Source organism: Bombina bombina, chromosome 1, assembly GCF_027579735.1.
Source record: "Bombina bombina isolate aBomBom1 chromosome 1, aBomBom1.pri, whole genome shotgun sequence".
Classification (NCBI taxonomy): Eukaryota; Metazoa; Chordata; class Amphibia; order Anura; family Bombinatoridae; genus Bombina; species Bombina bombina.
This window is the reverse complement of record NC_069499.1, coordinates 943,711,224-943,725,604: the sequence shown is the minus strand read 5'-3', so window position 1 is coordinate 943,725,604 and position 14,381 is coordinate 943,711,224. Positions and strand designations below refer to the sequence as shown.

General features: G+C 37.5%; 1 long non-coding RNA gene across 1 annotated transcript; it reads left to right on the top strand.

Annotated features, from left to right (window-relative positions):
* Positions 1–7,721: 7,721 nt before the first annotated feature.
* LOC128640532 (uncharacterized) lies at positions 7,722–10,281 on the top strand. Its single transcript, XR_008399355.1, has 5 exons — positions 7,722–8,000; positions 8,817–8,938; positions 9,677–9,771; positions 9,934–10,029; positions 10,187–10,281. It is a non-coding gene; the product is annotated as an uncharacterized LOC128640532 (long non-coding RNA).
* Positions 10,282–14,381: the final 4,100 nt, after the last annotated feature.

Below are 14,381 nucleotides of genomic sequence, written 5' to 3'. Positions count from 1 at the left end.
TGCACAGTGGCAAAGGTACCCGTCGTGCACAAGTGTGGCAGCATTTTGAGGCTATTGGTGATGGTAGCCAAGCCAAATGCAAATTGTGTGGTAGGGAAGTCAGCCGGGGTAGAGTGTTGGGGCATCTGACCAATTCAGGAAAGAAACTACTAGGGGAACTACTACCTGCAGTGTCACAGTCACCACCAGTAGGAATCACAAGGGGCATGGGGATCATGCCTCTTCTGGTGCAGCTGCTATCAGTGTCAGCCAACATCCCATGAAATCCACCCAGCCCACAATGGAGCAATTTGGTGTACATTCCAGTCGGATGTCAAGACAGCAGGTGCAAAAAATTACACGCCTCATTGGCCAGCTCATAGCGGTTGGAGGGGTTCCTTTAAATATGGTGGAAGGGGACCCCTTTAAACAACTTATGGAGGCAGTTGTACCCCATTATAAAGTTCCTTCTCGTACCACATTCAGTAGATCTGTAATTCCCTCACTTTACAGATCATGCGTTGTTGTTTTGAAGGAGGAGCTGGTAAAGGCTGCTGGACCGTCAGTGCACTTCACCACTGACCTATGGAGTGCTCCTAGTGGCCAACATGCCTTCCTGTCTTTGACGGCACATTGGTGGCTGCCAAGTGTGTCACCACCAGTTATATCAGCCAAAAGTTCAGGCTCAAAAACCTCAGACTCAGTGACTGGTGCAGTAGCCAAGGGGTACCGCTCCTTTCTCCTGCATGCTGAGGTGATGGATCATCAGCACACCTCACAGAACATCCGATATGTACTGAGTAATATGGTGGCTCAGTGGCTAGGAGAGCAGGCAGGGACAAAGGCACAAATGGGTTATGTTGTCACCGATGCGGCAGCCAATATGCTAAAGGCGCTACGGGATGGCGGGTTTGTGGGTATACGCTGTTCGGCACATGTACTGCATCTTGTTGTTAAGGTTGCCCTCGATCACGATACTGGAAGGTTGGCAACACTTTTTCAGTGTTGCCGAAAAATAGCTGGCCACTTCCATCATAGTGTCAAAGATAGCCATCTCCTTAGGCAGGAACAGAAACATTTTGGACTTGCAGAGCACCGGCTCAAACAAGATGTGAGTACTAGATGGAGCTCCACATTAGATATGCTGGAGCGTATATTTGAACAGCAAAAGGCAATCCATGCAATGGCATACAAACATTCCATTGGCATTGACAGACCACTGGGCAGGGATGACTGGGCCATGATTGAACAGGTAGTGGCAGTTCTCACACCTTTTCGGGCGGTGACAGAAAATTTAAGTCAAGAGAACGCTAGCCTGGCACAAGTCATTCCCCTCTTCACTCACCTCTCTAACCTATTAGATAATTTCCTTACTAATAGGGAAGTATTGCCTGGTGGTAATCTTCATGATGATGTTGCTGCCCTTGTAAGGAGGTTGAAGGAGCAACTGACTCGGCGCATAAAAGAGTGCATCAACAGTAGCCCTCACTACATGCTAGCCACACTTTGTGATCCTAGAGTAAAGGGAAAAATCGCACTCCGTACAAATACCTTGACCTCATGGCGGGACAAATTGATACAGATGGTGCGTGATAGACAAAAAAAAATGTCACCTATAGAGGAAGATGAAGAGATGACAGAGTCTGATAGTGAGACTCTGTCACCCAAAAGCTCTAGCACTGCTGCTTGTCCTCGTCCCACCACAGCAGCTACTTTTTGGGCTGATACACTGGGCACATTGGTTGGAGACATTAGAGATCCCCCGATGAAAGAGAGCAATGCTGCCGACACGGTTAAGCTTTACCTATCTCAACCTCCCCTGCCCCCCAGTACTGATCCCTTGACATTTTGGAATGAAAAGAGGTATTTGTGGCCTGTCCTGTCTGTGGTAGCCCCAGAGCTACTTTCCTGTCCCCCAACCAGCGTCCACAGTGAACGTGTATTTTCAATCACAGGAAATACACTTTCACCTCATCGTGCACAGTTGTCCCCCCATCTCCTGGAGCAGATGACATTTTTAAAAATAAATCTTCCAAAGCTGGGTTACCCAGCTCTCAGCTTTGATTCAGATTAAAAAGTGGATATAATCTCCTGCTGACCCACTTGTGCAGTGTGCCAGTCAGTACTGGACTGGGAATTAAAATCATCCCTGTAAAATTGGTGAACAGCCCTATTTTCCGTCCACTCAGTATAATGCACACATGCAATTTTTCACAAAGGTGAGATTACTGTGATACTCCTTCCCCACAATATTTTTTTTCCAAATTATAGTATATAATTTTTTAATTAATTTTTTCCACATATTCTTGTTATATGCACTGTAAAGCCCAATTACATCCATTAATCAGCACTTTAAATTCTAGCTTTTCTAGCCATAGCTGCTCCCGCCCAACAATACATTTACTGGTATCCCGTTAGGCTAATCCGGCTTTGCTGGTTGTCATTACATGACAAATCAATCATCATGGCTCCTAAAGCAAAAGATCTCTTATTTGGATGATATTTTGTATTTAGCTAGAGGTCATCAATCAGGTAACTTCCCAAATTCAAAATTTTCTACCCCTCTTTGAGACATAATATATTTTATTCCCACTACAGCAGGGTATCCATCCAAAATGTAAAACAAATTCCAAATAATTTAAACTTAAAAGCTAAGGCCCAAAAATCCAATTATTTCGATTTATATTAGTAATTTGAATGTAACGTCATGTGACCTTCAACCTTAAATATTTCATAATAAACATTGAAATGTTATGTGATGATTTCTCATAGAATGGCGACCCAAAAATAAATTTCTATTTGACAGCGATTTTACTTCCCAAGGGTGTGATCGTTGATTTTATTACAATTTCAACTTTCTATTGACTTTCTTTATATTTTTCGTTATTTTTTTAGATATTGATTTAGCCTAAAGAAGCTTGCTCAAGCATTTGTATTAGTGTATCCATTTTTTTTTAAATCGTTTATAATTAATAAGTGCACCTTCATCATAATTTTACAATTGTTAACACATATTTACACGTTACACGAAAAGTTTCTGTTGTAAGCATTGTCACACATTAGTTACAGTTCAAGTTAAGCCACAATTTTTTTATTAGTTAGTGGGAGTTTTGGAGACTGTTATCCAAAATTATTGTCTTAATGTTTAAGAAAAAAAAATTTGAATTACAACTAAGAATAATATTTTTGTGCACTAAGAAAAAATATTAGTGCTACAAAAAAATATAGATTGAACAATCAGCCAGCTGCTACCATACGCAAAAAAATACAGTTAATCTCTAGGACAGTGTTGTCATTCTGGAAGTCCGCTCCTCATAAGAAAAAAAAAACAATAATAGTAATGCTTTGCACAGAGGCACAAACAAGTGAGTGACTTTTAAATTTACCACTTAATCCACATTCCATCATTTATTTACATTTATTAATAAAATATTCTCTGTTTCTTTCTCATGTTTTTCATAGAATACTAAAGAAAAACTGTAGACTTGACTTTGAGGGAGGAGACAGACCTTAAAAAAGAGGATGCTACAAGGAGTTCACGGGTAAGAATTATCAATACATGTTTACTTCAAAATAATTTTTATTAAACCGGCATGGAGTGCTGCTCATAAAGAAGGTTTTAATGTAACTTTCAATTTTTAAACTTTGTAAAATAATATAAGTATCACAAGTTTGAGTCATAAAATTAAGTTATATAATAAAGTTCTATCTATGTTTCAGGTCATGAAACATTGTGTAGATTCAGATAAATTGCATCCAAAATGGATTCGTGCATTTGATCAATTGCTTGCCTCTGATCTCTGTTGACACGGGCTAATGCCCTGTCTATGGCCTAGATTTGGAGTTTGGCGGTAGCCGTGAAAACCAGCGTTAGAGGCTCCTAACGCTGGTTTTAGGCTAACTCCGGTATTTGGAGTCACTCAAAAAAGGGTCTAACGCTCACTTTTCAGCCGCGACTTTTCCATACCGCAGATCCCCTTACGTCAATTGCGTATCCTATCTTTTCAATGGGATCTTTCTAACTCTGGTATTTAGAGTCGTGTCTGAAGTGAGGGTTAGAAATCTAACGACAAAATTCCAGCCGCAGAAAAAAGTCAGTAGTTAAGAGCTTTTTGGGCTAATGCCGGTTCATAAAGCTCTTAACTACTGTACTCTAAAGTACACTAACACCCATAAACTACTTATGTACCCCTAAACTGAGGTCCCCCCACATCGCCGCCACTCGATTACATTTTTTAACCCCTAATCTGCCGACCGCCACCTACGTTATACTTATGTACCCCTAATCTGCTGCCCCTAACACCGCCGATCCCTGTATTATATTTATTAACCCCTAATCTGCCCCCCACAACGTCGCCGCCAACTACCTACACTTATTAACCCCTAATCTGCCGACTGCAAAGCGCCGCTACTTAAGTTATCCTTATGTACCCCTAATCTGCTGCCCCTAACACCGCCGACCCCTATATTATATTTATTAACCCCTAATCTGCCCCCTCAACGTCGCCTCCACCTGCCTACACTTATTAACCCCTAATCTGCTGAGCGGACCGCACCGCTACTATAATAAAGTTATTAACCCCTAATCCGCCTCACTAACCCTATAATAAATAGTATTAACCCCTAATCTGCCCTCCCTAACATCGCCGACACCTAACTTCAAACATTAACCCCTAATCTGCTGACCGGAGCTCACCGCTATTCTAATAAATTTTTAAACCCCTAAAGCTAAGTCTAACCCTAACACTAAGACCCCCCTAAGTTAACTATAATTTAAATCTAACAAAATAAATTAACTCTTATTAAATAAATTATTCCTATTTAAAGCTAAATACTTACCTGTAAAATGAACCCTAATATAGCTACAATATAAATTATAATTACATTGTAGCTATTTTAGGATTAATATTTATTTTACAGGCAACTTTGTAATTATTTTAACCAGGTACAATAGCTATTAAATAGTTAAGAACTATTTAATAGTTACCTAGTTAAAATAATTACAAAATTACCTGTAAAATAAATCCTAACCTAAGTTACAATTAAACCTAACACTATACTATCATTAAATTAATTAAATAAAAAACCTACAATTACCTACAATTAAACCTAACACTACACTATCAATAAATTAATTAAATACAATTCCTACAAATAACTACAATGAAATAAACTAACTAAAGTACAAAAAATAAAAAAGAACTAAGTTACAAAAAATAAAAAAATATTTACAAATATAAGAAAAATATTCCAACAATTTTAAACTAATTACACCTACTCTAAGCCCCCTAATAAAATAACAAAGCCCCCCAAAATAACAAAATGCCCTACCCTATTCTAAATTACTAAAGTTCAAAGCTCTTTTACCTTACCAGCCCTGAACAGGGCCCTTTGCGGGGCATGCCCCAAGAAGTTCAGCTCTTTTGCCTGTAAAAAAAAACATACAATACCCCCCCCAACATTACAACCCACCACCCACATACCCCTAATCTAACCCAAACCGGCTTTTTTCTGGCCGCACCATAAAAATAACTCTGGTATTGAGAGTCCACAGAATCGCTGCGTTAGGCTCCAAAAAAGGAGCGTAGAGCATTTTTAACGCAACTTCAACTCTCGATACCAGAGTTGCTTACGGACGTGGCCAGCCTCAAAAACGTGCTCGTGCACGATTCCCCCATAGAAAACAATGGGGCTGTTTGAGCTGTAAAAAAACCTAACACCTGCAAAAAAGCCGCGTTCAGCTCTTAACGCAGACCCATTGTTTGCTATGCGGAAACACTTCCTACGTCTGCACCTAACACTCTAACATGTACCCCGAGTCTAAACACCCCTAACCTTACACTTATTAACCCCTAATCTGCCGCCCCCGCTATCGCTGACACCTGCATTTTATTTTTAACCCCTAATCTGCCGCTCCGTAAACCGCCTCTACTTACATTATCCCTATGTACCCCTAATCTGCTGCCCCTAACACCGCCGACCCCTATATTATATTTATTAACCCCTAATCTGCCCCCCACAACATCGCCTCCACCTGCATACACTTATTAACCCCTAATCTGCCGAGCGGACCTGAGCGCTACTATAATAAAGTTATTAACCCCTAATCCGCCTCACTAACCCTATAATAAATAGTATTAACCCCTAATCTGCCCTCCCTAACATCGCCGACACCTAACTTCAATTATTAACCCCTAATCTGCCGACCGGAGCTCACCGCTATTCTAATAAATGTATTAACCCCTAAAGCTAAGTCTAACCCTAACACTAACACCCCCCTAAGTTAAATATAATTTTAATCTAAATTAATTAACTCTTATTAAATAAATTATTCCTATTTAAAGCTAAATACTTACCTTTAAAATAAACCCTAATATAGCTACAATATAAATTTGTTATTTTATTAGGGGGCTTAGAGTAGGTGTAATTAGTTTAAAATTGTTGTAATATTTTTCTTATGTTTGTAAATATTTTTTTATTTTTTGTAACTTAGTTCTTTTTTTATTTTTTGTACTTTAGTTAGTTTATTTCATTGTAGTTATTTGTAGGAATTGTATTTAATTAATTTATTGATAGTGTAGTGTTAGGTTTAATTGTAGGTAATTGTAGGTATTTTATTTAATTAATTTAATGATAGTATAGTGTTAGGTTTAATTGTAACTTAGGTTAGGATTTATTTTACAGGTAATTTTGTAATTATTTTAACTAGGTAACTATTAAATAGTTCTTAACTATTTAATAGCTATTGTACCTGGTTAAAATAATTACAAAGTTGCCTGTAAAATAAATATTAATCCTAAAATAGCTACAATGTAATTATAATTTATATTGTAGCTATATTAGGGTTTATTTTAAAGGTAAGTATTTAGCTTTAAATAGGAATAATTTATTTAATAAGAGTTAATTAATTTAGATTAAAATTATATTTAATTTAGGGGGGTGTTAGTGTTAGGGTTAGACTTAGCTTTAGGGGTTAATACATTTATTAGAATAGCGGTGAGCTCCGGTCGGCAGATTAGGGGTTAATAATTGAAGTTAGGTGTCGGCGATGTTAGGGAGGGCAGATTAGGGGTTAATACTATTTATTATAGGGTTAGTGAGGCGGATTAGGGGTTAATAACTTTATTATAGTAGCGCTCAGGTCCGCTCGGCAGATTAGGGGTTAATAAGTGTATGCAGGTGGAGGCGACGTTGTGGGGGGCAGATTAGGGGTTAATAAATATAATATAGGGGTCGGCGGTGTTAGGGGCAGCAGATTAGGGGTACATAGGGATAATGTAAGTAGCGGCGGTTTACGGAGCGGCAGATTAGGGGTTAAAAATAAAATGCAGGTGTCAGCGATAGCGGGGGCGGCAGATTAGGGGTTAATAAGTGTAAGGTTAGGGGTGTTTAGACTCGGGGTACATGTTAGAGTGTTAGGTGCAGACGTAGGAAGTGTTTCCGCATAGCAAACAATGGGGCTGCGTTAAGAGCTGAACGCGGCTTTTTTGCAGGTGTTAGGTTTTTTTACAGCTCAAACAGCCCCATTGTTTTCTATGGGGGAATTGTGCACGAGCACGTTTTTGAGGCTGGCCACGTCCGTAAGCAACTCTGGTATAGAGAGTTGAAGTTGCATTAAAAATGCTCTACGCTCCTTTTTTGGAGCCTAACGCAGCGATTCTGTGGACTCTCAATACCAGAGTTATTTTTATGGTGCGGCCAGAAAAAAGCCGGCGTTAGCTACGCGGGTCGTTACCGACAAAACTCCAAATCTTGCCGTATGTGTCTATGGACATCTTTTCTCATATTGTTGACCGCTTTTGTTAATTTTTTTGTTGCCAGTAAATTTTCCAGAAGTAATTCATCCGTCCGGCTATACCGATATTGTTCTTCCAGTTGAGGTGGTTGAGTCTGGGCTGTCTGCTCATCCACAATGGGGGCATGGTCTTCTGTTGATGTTTGGTCAACGATGACAGATGACGATGGTGAAAAGCATGTTGCTTGAATATTTACAACAGGACTTCCCTCTGCACAAAGAACAGGTGAATGCAGTTGACTGCTATGGCTTCCACCTGCAGAAATGCCGCGTAGTTCTGAAATAGATGAAACAGTAATCAAATATTATTTTGTTGTATGAAAACCAATGTATTTGTCGACATGTTGTACAGATATAGAAAGACTCTCGCTAAAAGATTTCTTCCATAATATCTAAGAAAAATACAGCAACAGACTATCCACAAACTTTTATTATACATTATTCGCTCAAATATATTTTAATATCCAGGATGGACTGATTTTATCTCTCTGTCAAATCTAAATAAAAGTTATATTCAATTAAAAGGAACCCCACATCTTTTCTTTCATGATTATGATAGAACATGCAATTTTAAGCCACTTTCTAATTTACTCCTATTATTATCATTTTTTCTTTGTTCTCATGTTATCTTGATTTGAAAAAGCATTAATAAAAGGTTAGGAGCCTGCCCATTTTTAGTTCAGCACCTTGGTAGAGCTTGCTGATTGGTTTGCTACATTTAGCCACAAATCAGAAAGTGCTACCCAGGTGCCGAACAAAAAATGGTCCAGCTCTAAAGCTTACAGTACTGCTTTTTCAAATCAAGATAGCATGAGAACAAAGAAAAATTGATAGTAGGAGTAAATTAGAAAGGTGCTTAAAATCTCATGCTCTATCTGAATCATGAAAGAAAAAAATTTGGTTTAGTATCCCTTTAACAAATTTATTTGTAGAAAAATTGCGTTATAAATCATTTGTAGCTGATTATTTTTGATATAGTAAAGGCTTAATTACATAAAATGTCCAGATAATTATTGCCTGTCTTGTTTGTTTATATTTTCAGTTTGTTATAACTTACGTGGAGGAGTAGTGGGCATCTCTCCACTTCCGAAGGCTGCTACTGGTGGGATCAGAATCCGAGTTACTAACACTGTTAAATATAGAATAAAATCAGCACAAGCCAAGGTATACTAAATTATAGATAATAAGTTTGTGTGAAGACATCAATATTTATTTTGAATATTACATTTTTTTTTACAAAATGGTAAAACATTAAAAAAAAAAAAATATTTAATGAAAAGGTGAATAGTGTGCCATACATTTAGCAGAGAATGGCCAGCTGATAGTCGCAACAAGTGGATGGCCGGCAGAATCCTTATCAGGCTGATGAAAGTCATTATATGAAAATCGCGATACAATGGATAATTAAACAAATATTTGACTTTCAATATTTTGAAAGAGCAGGAAATATAAAGCAGCATTATAAATGTATAGTCCTATCATAACATTTGTTTTGTTGTCTTCTTCTTATTGTTATTTTATAAATCAAGAATGTAAGCAAGCACTATGCCACTATGCATGGGTTGGAAAGAAAAAAAAAAAACGGGGACCAGGCTTACATTATTGCTTTGTAAAATAAAGATAATATTATAGAACAAAGAAAAATTGATTATCAAATACTGTATTTAAGTAGGTTCATTTGCTGTTCTAGCAGATTCTAGTATGAAATCATGAAATAAAAATGTTTGGTTCATTATATCTTTAAGCACAACACTTGATCATGGAAAGTAACTTGCCAAGAAAAAGGTAACAGGGCTAGTGAACTGGGACAGGATACATTTTGAATGTAATACTCTGGGAGTAAAAATCTAATCTTCAATACATGTTTTTTTTCTAAAACCTATGTTTGTATTTCTTATTTAGGTACTTACCACCAAAACTAGGCTGAGGCGTGCTTGGGGCTGATCGCCCTGCAGAATGTTTTCGGTGATCTGGAAAACATCAAGGATAAGAGACAGGTAAGTCTCTAACACGTGTATTAATGAACAATAGTTATTAGTGATGGGCTAGGGAACTGGGACAGGGTACTACTACTATTTGAATGTAATACTCTGGGAGTAGAAATCTAATCTTCAATCCATTTTTTTTATTCTACAACCTACTTTGTATTCCTTATTTAGATACTTACCAGAACTAGGCTGATCAGTGCTTGGGGCTGATGATCGCCCTGCAGAGTTTTTTTCGGTGATCTGGAAAACATCAAGGATAAGAGACAGGTAAGTCTAACACGTGTATTAGTGAACAATAGTTATTAGTGATGGGCTAGGGAACTGGGACAGGGTACTACTATTTGAATGTAAAACTCTGGGAGTAGAAATCTAATCTTCAATCCATTTTTTTAATTCTAAAACCTACTTTGTATTCCTTATTTAGATACTTACCAGAACTAGGCTGATAAGTGCTTGGGGCTGATGATCGCCATGCAGAATTTTTTCGTGGATCTGGAAAATATCAAGGATAAGAGACAGGTAAGTCTAACACGTGTATTAGTGAACAATAGTTATTAGTGATGGGCTAGGGAACTGGGACAGGGTACTACTACTATTTGAATGTAATACTCTGGCAGTAGAAATCTAATCTTCAATCCATTTTTTTTATTCTACAACCTACTTTGTATTCCTCATTTAGATACTTACCAGAACTAGGCTGATAAGTGCTTGGGGCTGATGATCGGCCTGCAGAGTTTTTTCGGTGATCTGTAAAACATCAAGGATAAGAGACAGGTAAGTCTAACACGTGTATTAGTGAACAATAGTTATTAGTGATGGGCTAGGGAACTGGGACAGGGTACTACTATTTGAATGTAATACTCTGGGAGTAGAAATCTAATCTTCAATCCATTTTTTTTATTCTAAAACCTACTTTGTATTCCTTATTTAGGTACTTACCAGAACTTGGCTGGGGCTGATGATCGGCCTGCAGAGTATTTTCGGTGATCTGGAAAACATCAAGGATAAGAGACAGGTAAGTCTAACACGTGTATTAGTGGACAAATGTTGTTAGTGATGAATGAATCATAATGTAAAAAAAAACCTATACAGGCCAGGTAGTGAAATATATATAGAAAATCTTGTCAACAGACCATAATAGGCATTTAATGTCATGGTCGATTTTTTATATTTTAAATATTTGAAGTCACATTACAGAAAAAAGGATGCAAAGGCCACAGCGTATAAAATTCAGGTATTGGTGAGGTAGGGAAAGACAAAAAAAAGGGCCTTGGGAGGGAAAGAGAAGAAAGATGACATGAGGAAAAAGGATATAGAGGAACAACAAATGAAGGGGCATAGGGGAGTGAGGGGAACACAAAAGAAGGGCCATGGTGAGGGAGAAGGATGATATATATATATATATATAATTATTATTTATATAGCGCCTTTCTCACAGTGGTACTCAAAGTCTTGAAGGTCATTTTCAGCGCTCTCTCTCAAAATGTAAAAAAATCAGCAGTTGAATAGTTATAGTTGTTATTATTAAGAAATGTAATGGTACTCATTTGAGCGACATCAGAAGGATTAAGGGCTGAGTTGGCCCTGCTGGGATTTGAACCTTTGTATCTTTGAACAGGCTTTTGTAGTCATGGCATTTTGACAATCAAGCTACCTCACCGGACTTATATAAAGTGTGATTTTGATTCTGTCATATACAACTATGCCAGATGCATTCAAATTCCATCTTTCACATTCACAATTCACATACACAAGAAATGTATGTGGATGATGGAAATTGAGTTATGAAATATGTTTATGTAACTATGTATGCTGCCTAGAATGCAACTCCCGTCATACATGATTTTTTTGCCTTACAGATATGGGTCTTTCTTTATTTGTTTAAAAAAAAAAAAAAGGGAAATTGTAATAGCTAAAGGATAAATCGATTGTCTTGTATTCCACTTTATTCCCTTTTTTTTTGGTTTTTATTTCCACACCCATGCAAAGTAATCAAAGTAATCGTATATTTAATTTTACTCACCAGCTCTCTTTTCCCTGACAGATTCGTCTCTCCTACTTGAGCTTCCTTCTCCAGTGACACTTCCTTCTACAGTGACAACAGCCTCTTCAAGAAGCTTGTCCCGCATCTCCATCTCCCAACTGTTAAAACGCACTCTCTTTGTGGAGTGCATCAATGACATTTTCTTTTTTACAATGGCCCTGCAATCATAATACCTATAAATAAAATAAAAACATATTTTTGGTTATTGATAAACTATACTGACTTTATTTGAAAATAAGGATTTCTTACATTTTGCATCAGATACATCCAAAGAATACCAGCGGAGCTATTGGAAATGAATGACAGTGCCTGACCTTTACCACAGATTTTTATAGTTTTAAAAAGTTATATTATAGAGATGGATAGATTAATAGAAATATATATATATAAATTCACAGGTTATTGTTGTTTTAAATGAATGTAAAATTTAGTTATGTAACAAATAAATTGTTTTTTTTGTAAAGTTAGTACAGTAGTCTTTGCTTATCTGTTATACAATGAAATGGACTATAAAGTGAAAATAAAGTTTTCTGATTCTGAATCAGCTAGATCAGATAATTGGAAAGTTAAGGGGACATGAAAAGAAAACAAAATATTTTGCCTGATTCAGATAGAGGATATCATTTTCCAAACATTTAGCCTTTACTTTGATTTTCTAATTAATTTCATTCTCTTGGTATCATTTATTGAAGGAGCAGCAATGCACGAATAATTTCTAACAAAACACCTGGGTGAGCCAATCAAAATTGAAATATATGTATATGCACTGTGCAGCCACCAATCAACAGCGAGAAAATAGCTTCTCTGCTGCTCCAAAGCTTGCCTAGAAAAACATTTCAACAAATGATAACAAGAGAAGGAAGATAATCAAATAATATACGTTATTTTGAAAGTTATTTAATTAAAATTTTATTATCTATATGAATCGTGGAAGAAACATTGATTCATGTCCTTTTAAATATATACATTTAATAATTTACTTCATTTATATACATTTAATTTACAGTCTTTTTATGTAATAACTTCCTGAGCATGTGCAGAAGCTCACAGGGTATACATATAGGGCATATTTATCAAGGTCTGGCGGACCTGATCCGACATAGCGGATCAGGTCCGACAGACCTCGCTGAATACGGCGAGCAATACGCTCAACCTATTCAGCATTGCACCAGCAGCTCACAAGAGCCGCTGGTGCAACGCCGCCCCCTGCATACTCGCGGATTATAGGACGCAAGCAGGGGGGTGTTAATCAACTCGATCGGGTTGTATTGTTGCGAGTTTTGTCCGCCTGCTCGGAGCAGGCGGACAGGTTATGGAGCAGCGGTCTTTGTGACCGCTGCTTCATAACTGCTGTTTCTGGTGAGCCTGCAGGCTCGCCAGAAACACGGGGCATCAAGCTCCATTCGGAGCTTGATACAACATATGCCCCATAGTCTGTGATTGGATGATATCTGTCACATATACAGGTGACCATAAACAAATATAATTGGTATAAAAATAATTCTATACATTTTAATGAAGTGTTAGAATTGCATTGTATTTTTATTAGCTATAGCTACTTCTTAATTATGTTATTTATTAAACAGCATGAGCGGTCCTCTAACAATAAGATATTTATATTATAAGGACAGGTATGTTTAGCTGATGCTGTCATGCACATACTAGAGAGAGTGAGACTGCAGCATGAGCGGTCCTCTAACAATAAGATATTTATATTATAAGGACAGGTATGTTTGTCTGATGCTGTCATGCACATACTAGAGAGAGTGAGACTGCAGCATGAGCGGTCCTCTAACAATAAGATATTTATATTATAAGGACAGGTATGTTTGTCTGATGCAGTCATGCACATACTAGAGAGAGTGAGACTGCAGCATGAGCGGTCCTCTAACAATAAGATATTTATATTATAAGGACAGGTATGTTTAGCTGATGCTGTCATGCACATACTAGAGAGTGAGACTGCAGCATGAGCGGTCCTCTAACAATAAGATATTTCTATTATAAGGACAGGTATGTTTGGCTGATGCAGTCATGCACATACTAGAGAGTGAGACTGCAGCATGAGCGGTCCTTTAACAATATAAGGACAGGTATGTTTGTCTGATGCAGTCATGCACATACTAGAGAGAGTGAGACTGCAGCATGAGCGGTCCTCTAACAATAAGATATTTATATTATAAGGACAGGTATGTTTAGCTGATGCAGTCATGCACATACTAGAGAGAGTGAGACTGCAGCATGAGCGGTCCTCTAACAATAAGATATTTATATTATAAGGACAGGTATGTTTGTCTGATGCAGTCATGCACATACTAGAGAGTGAGACTGCAGCATGAGCGGTCCTTTAACAATAAGATATTTATATTATAAGGACAGGTATGTTTGTCTGATGCAGTCATGCACATACTAGAGAGTGAGACTGCAGCATGAGCGGTCCTTTAACAATAAGATATTTATATTATAAGGACAGGTATGTTTGTCTGATGCAGTCATGCACATACTAGAGAGTGAGACTGCAGCATGAGCGGTCCTTTAACAATAAGATATTTATATTATAAGGACAGGTATGTTT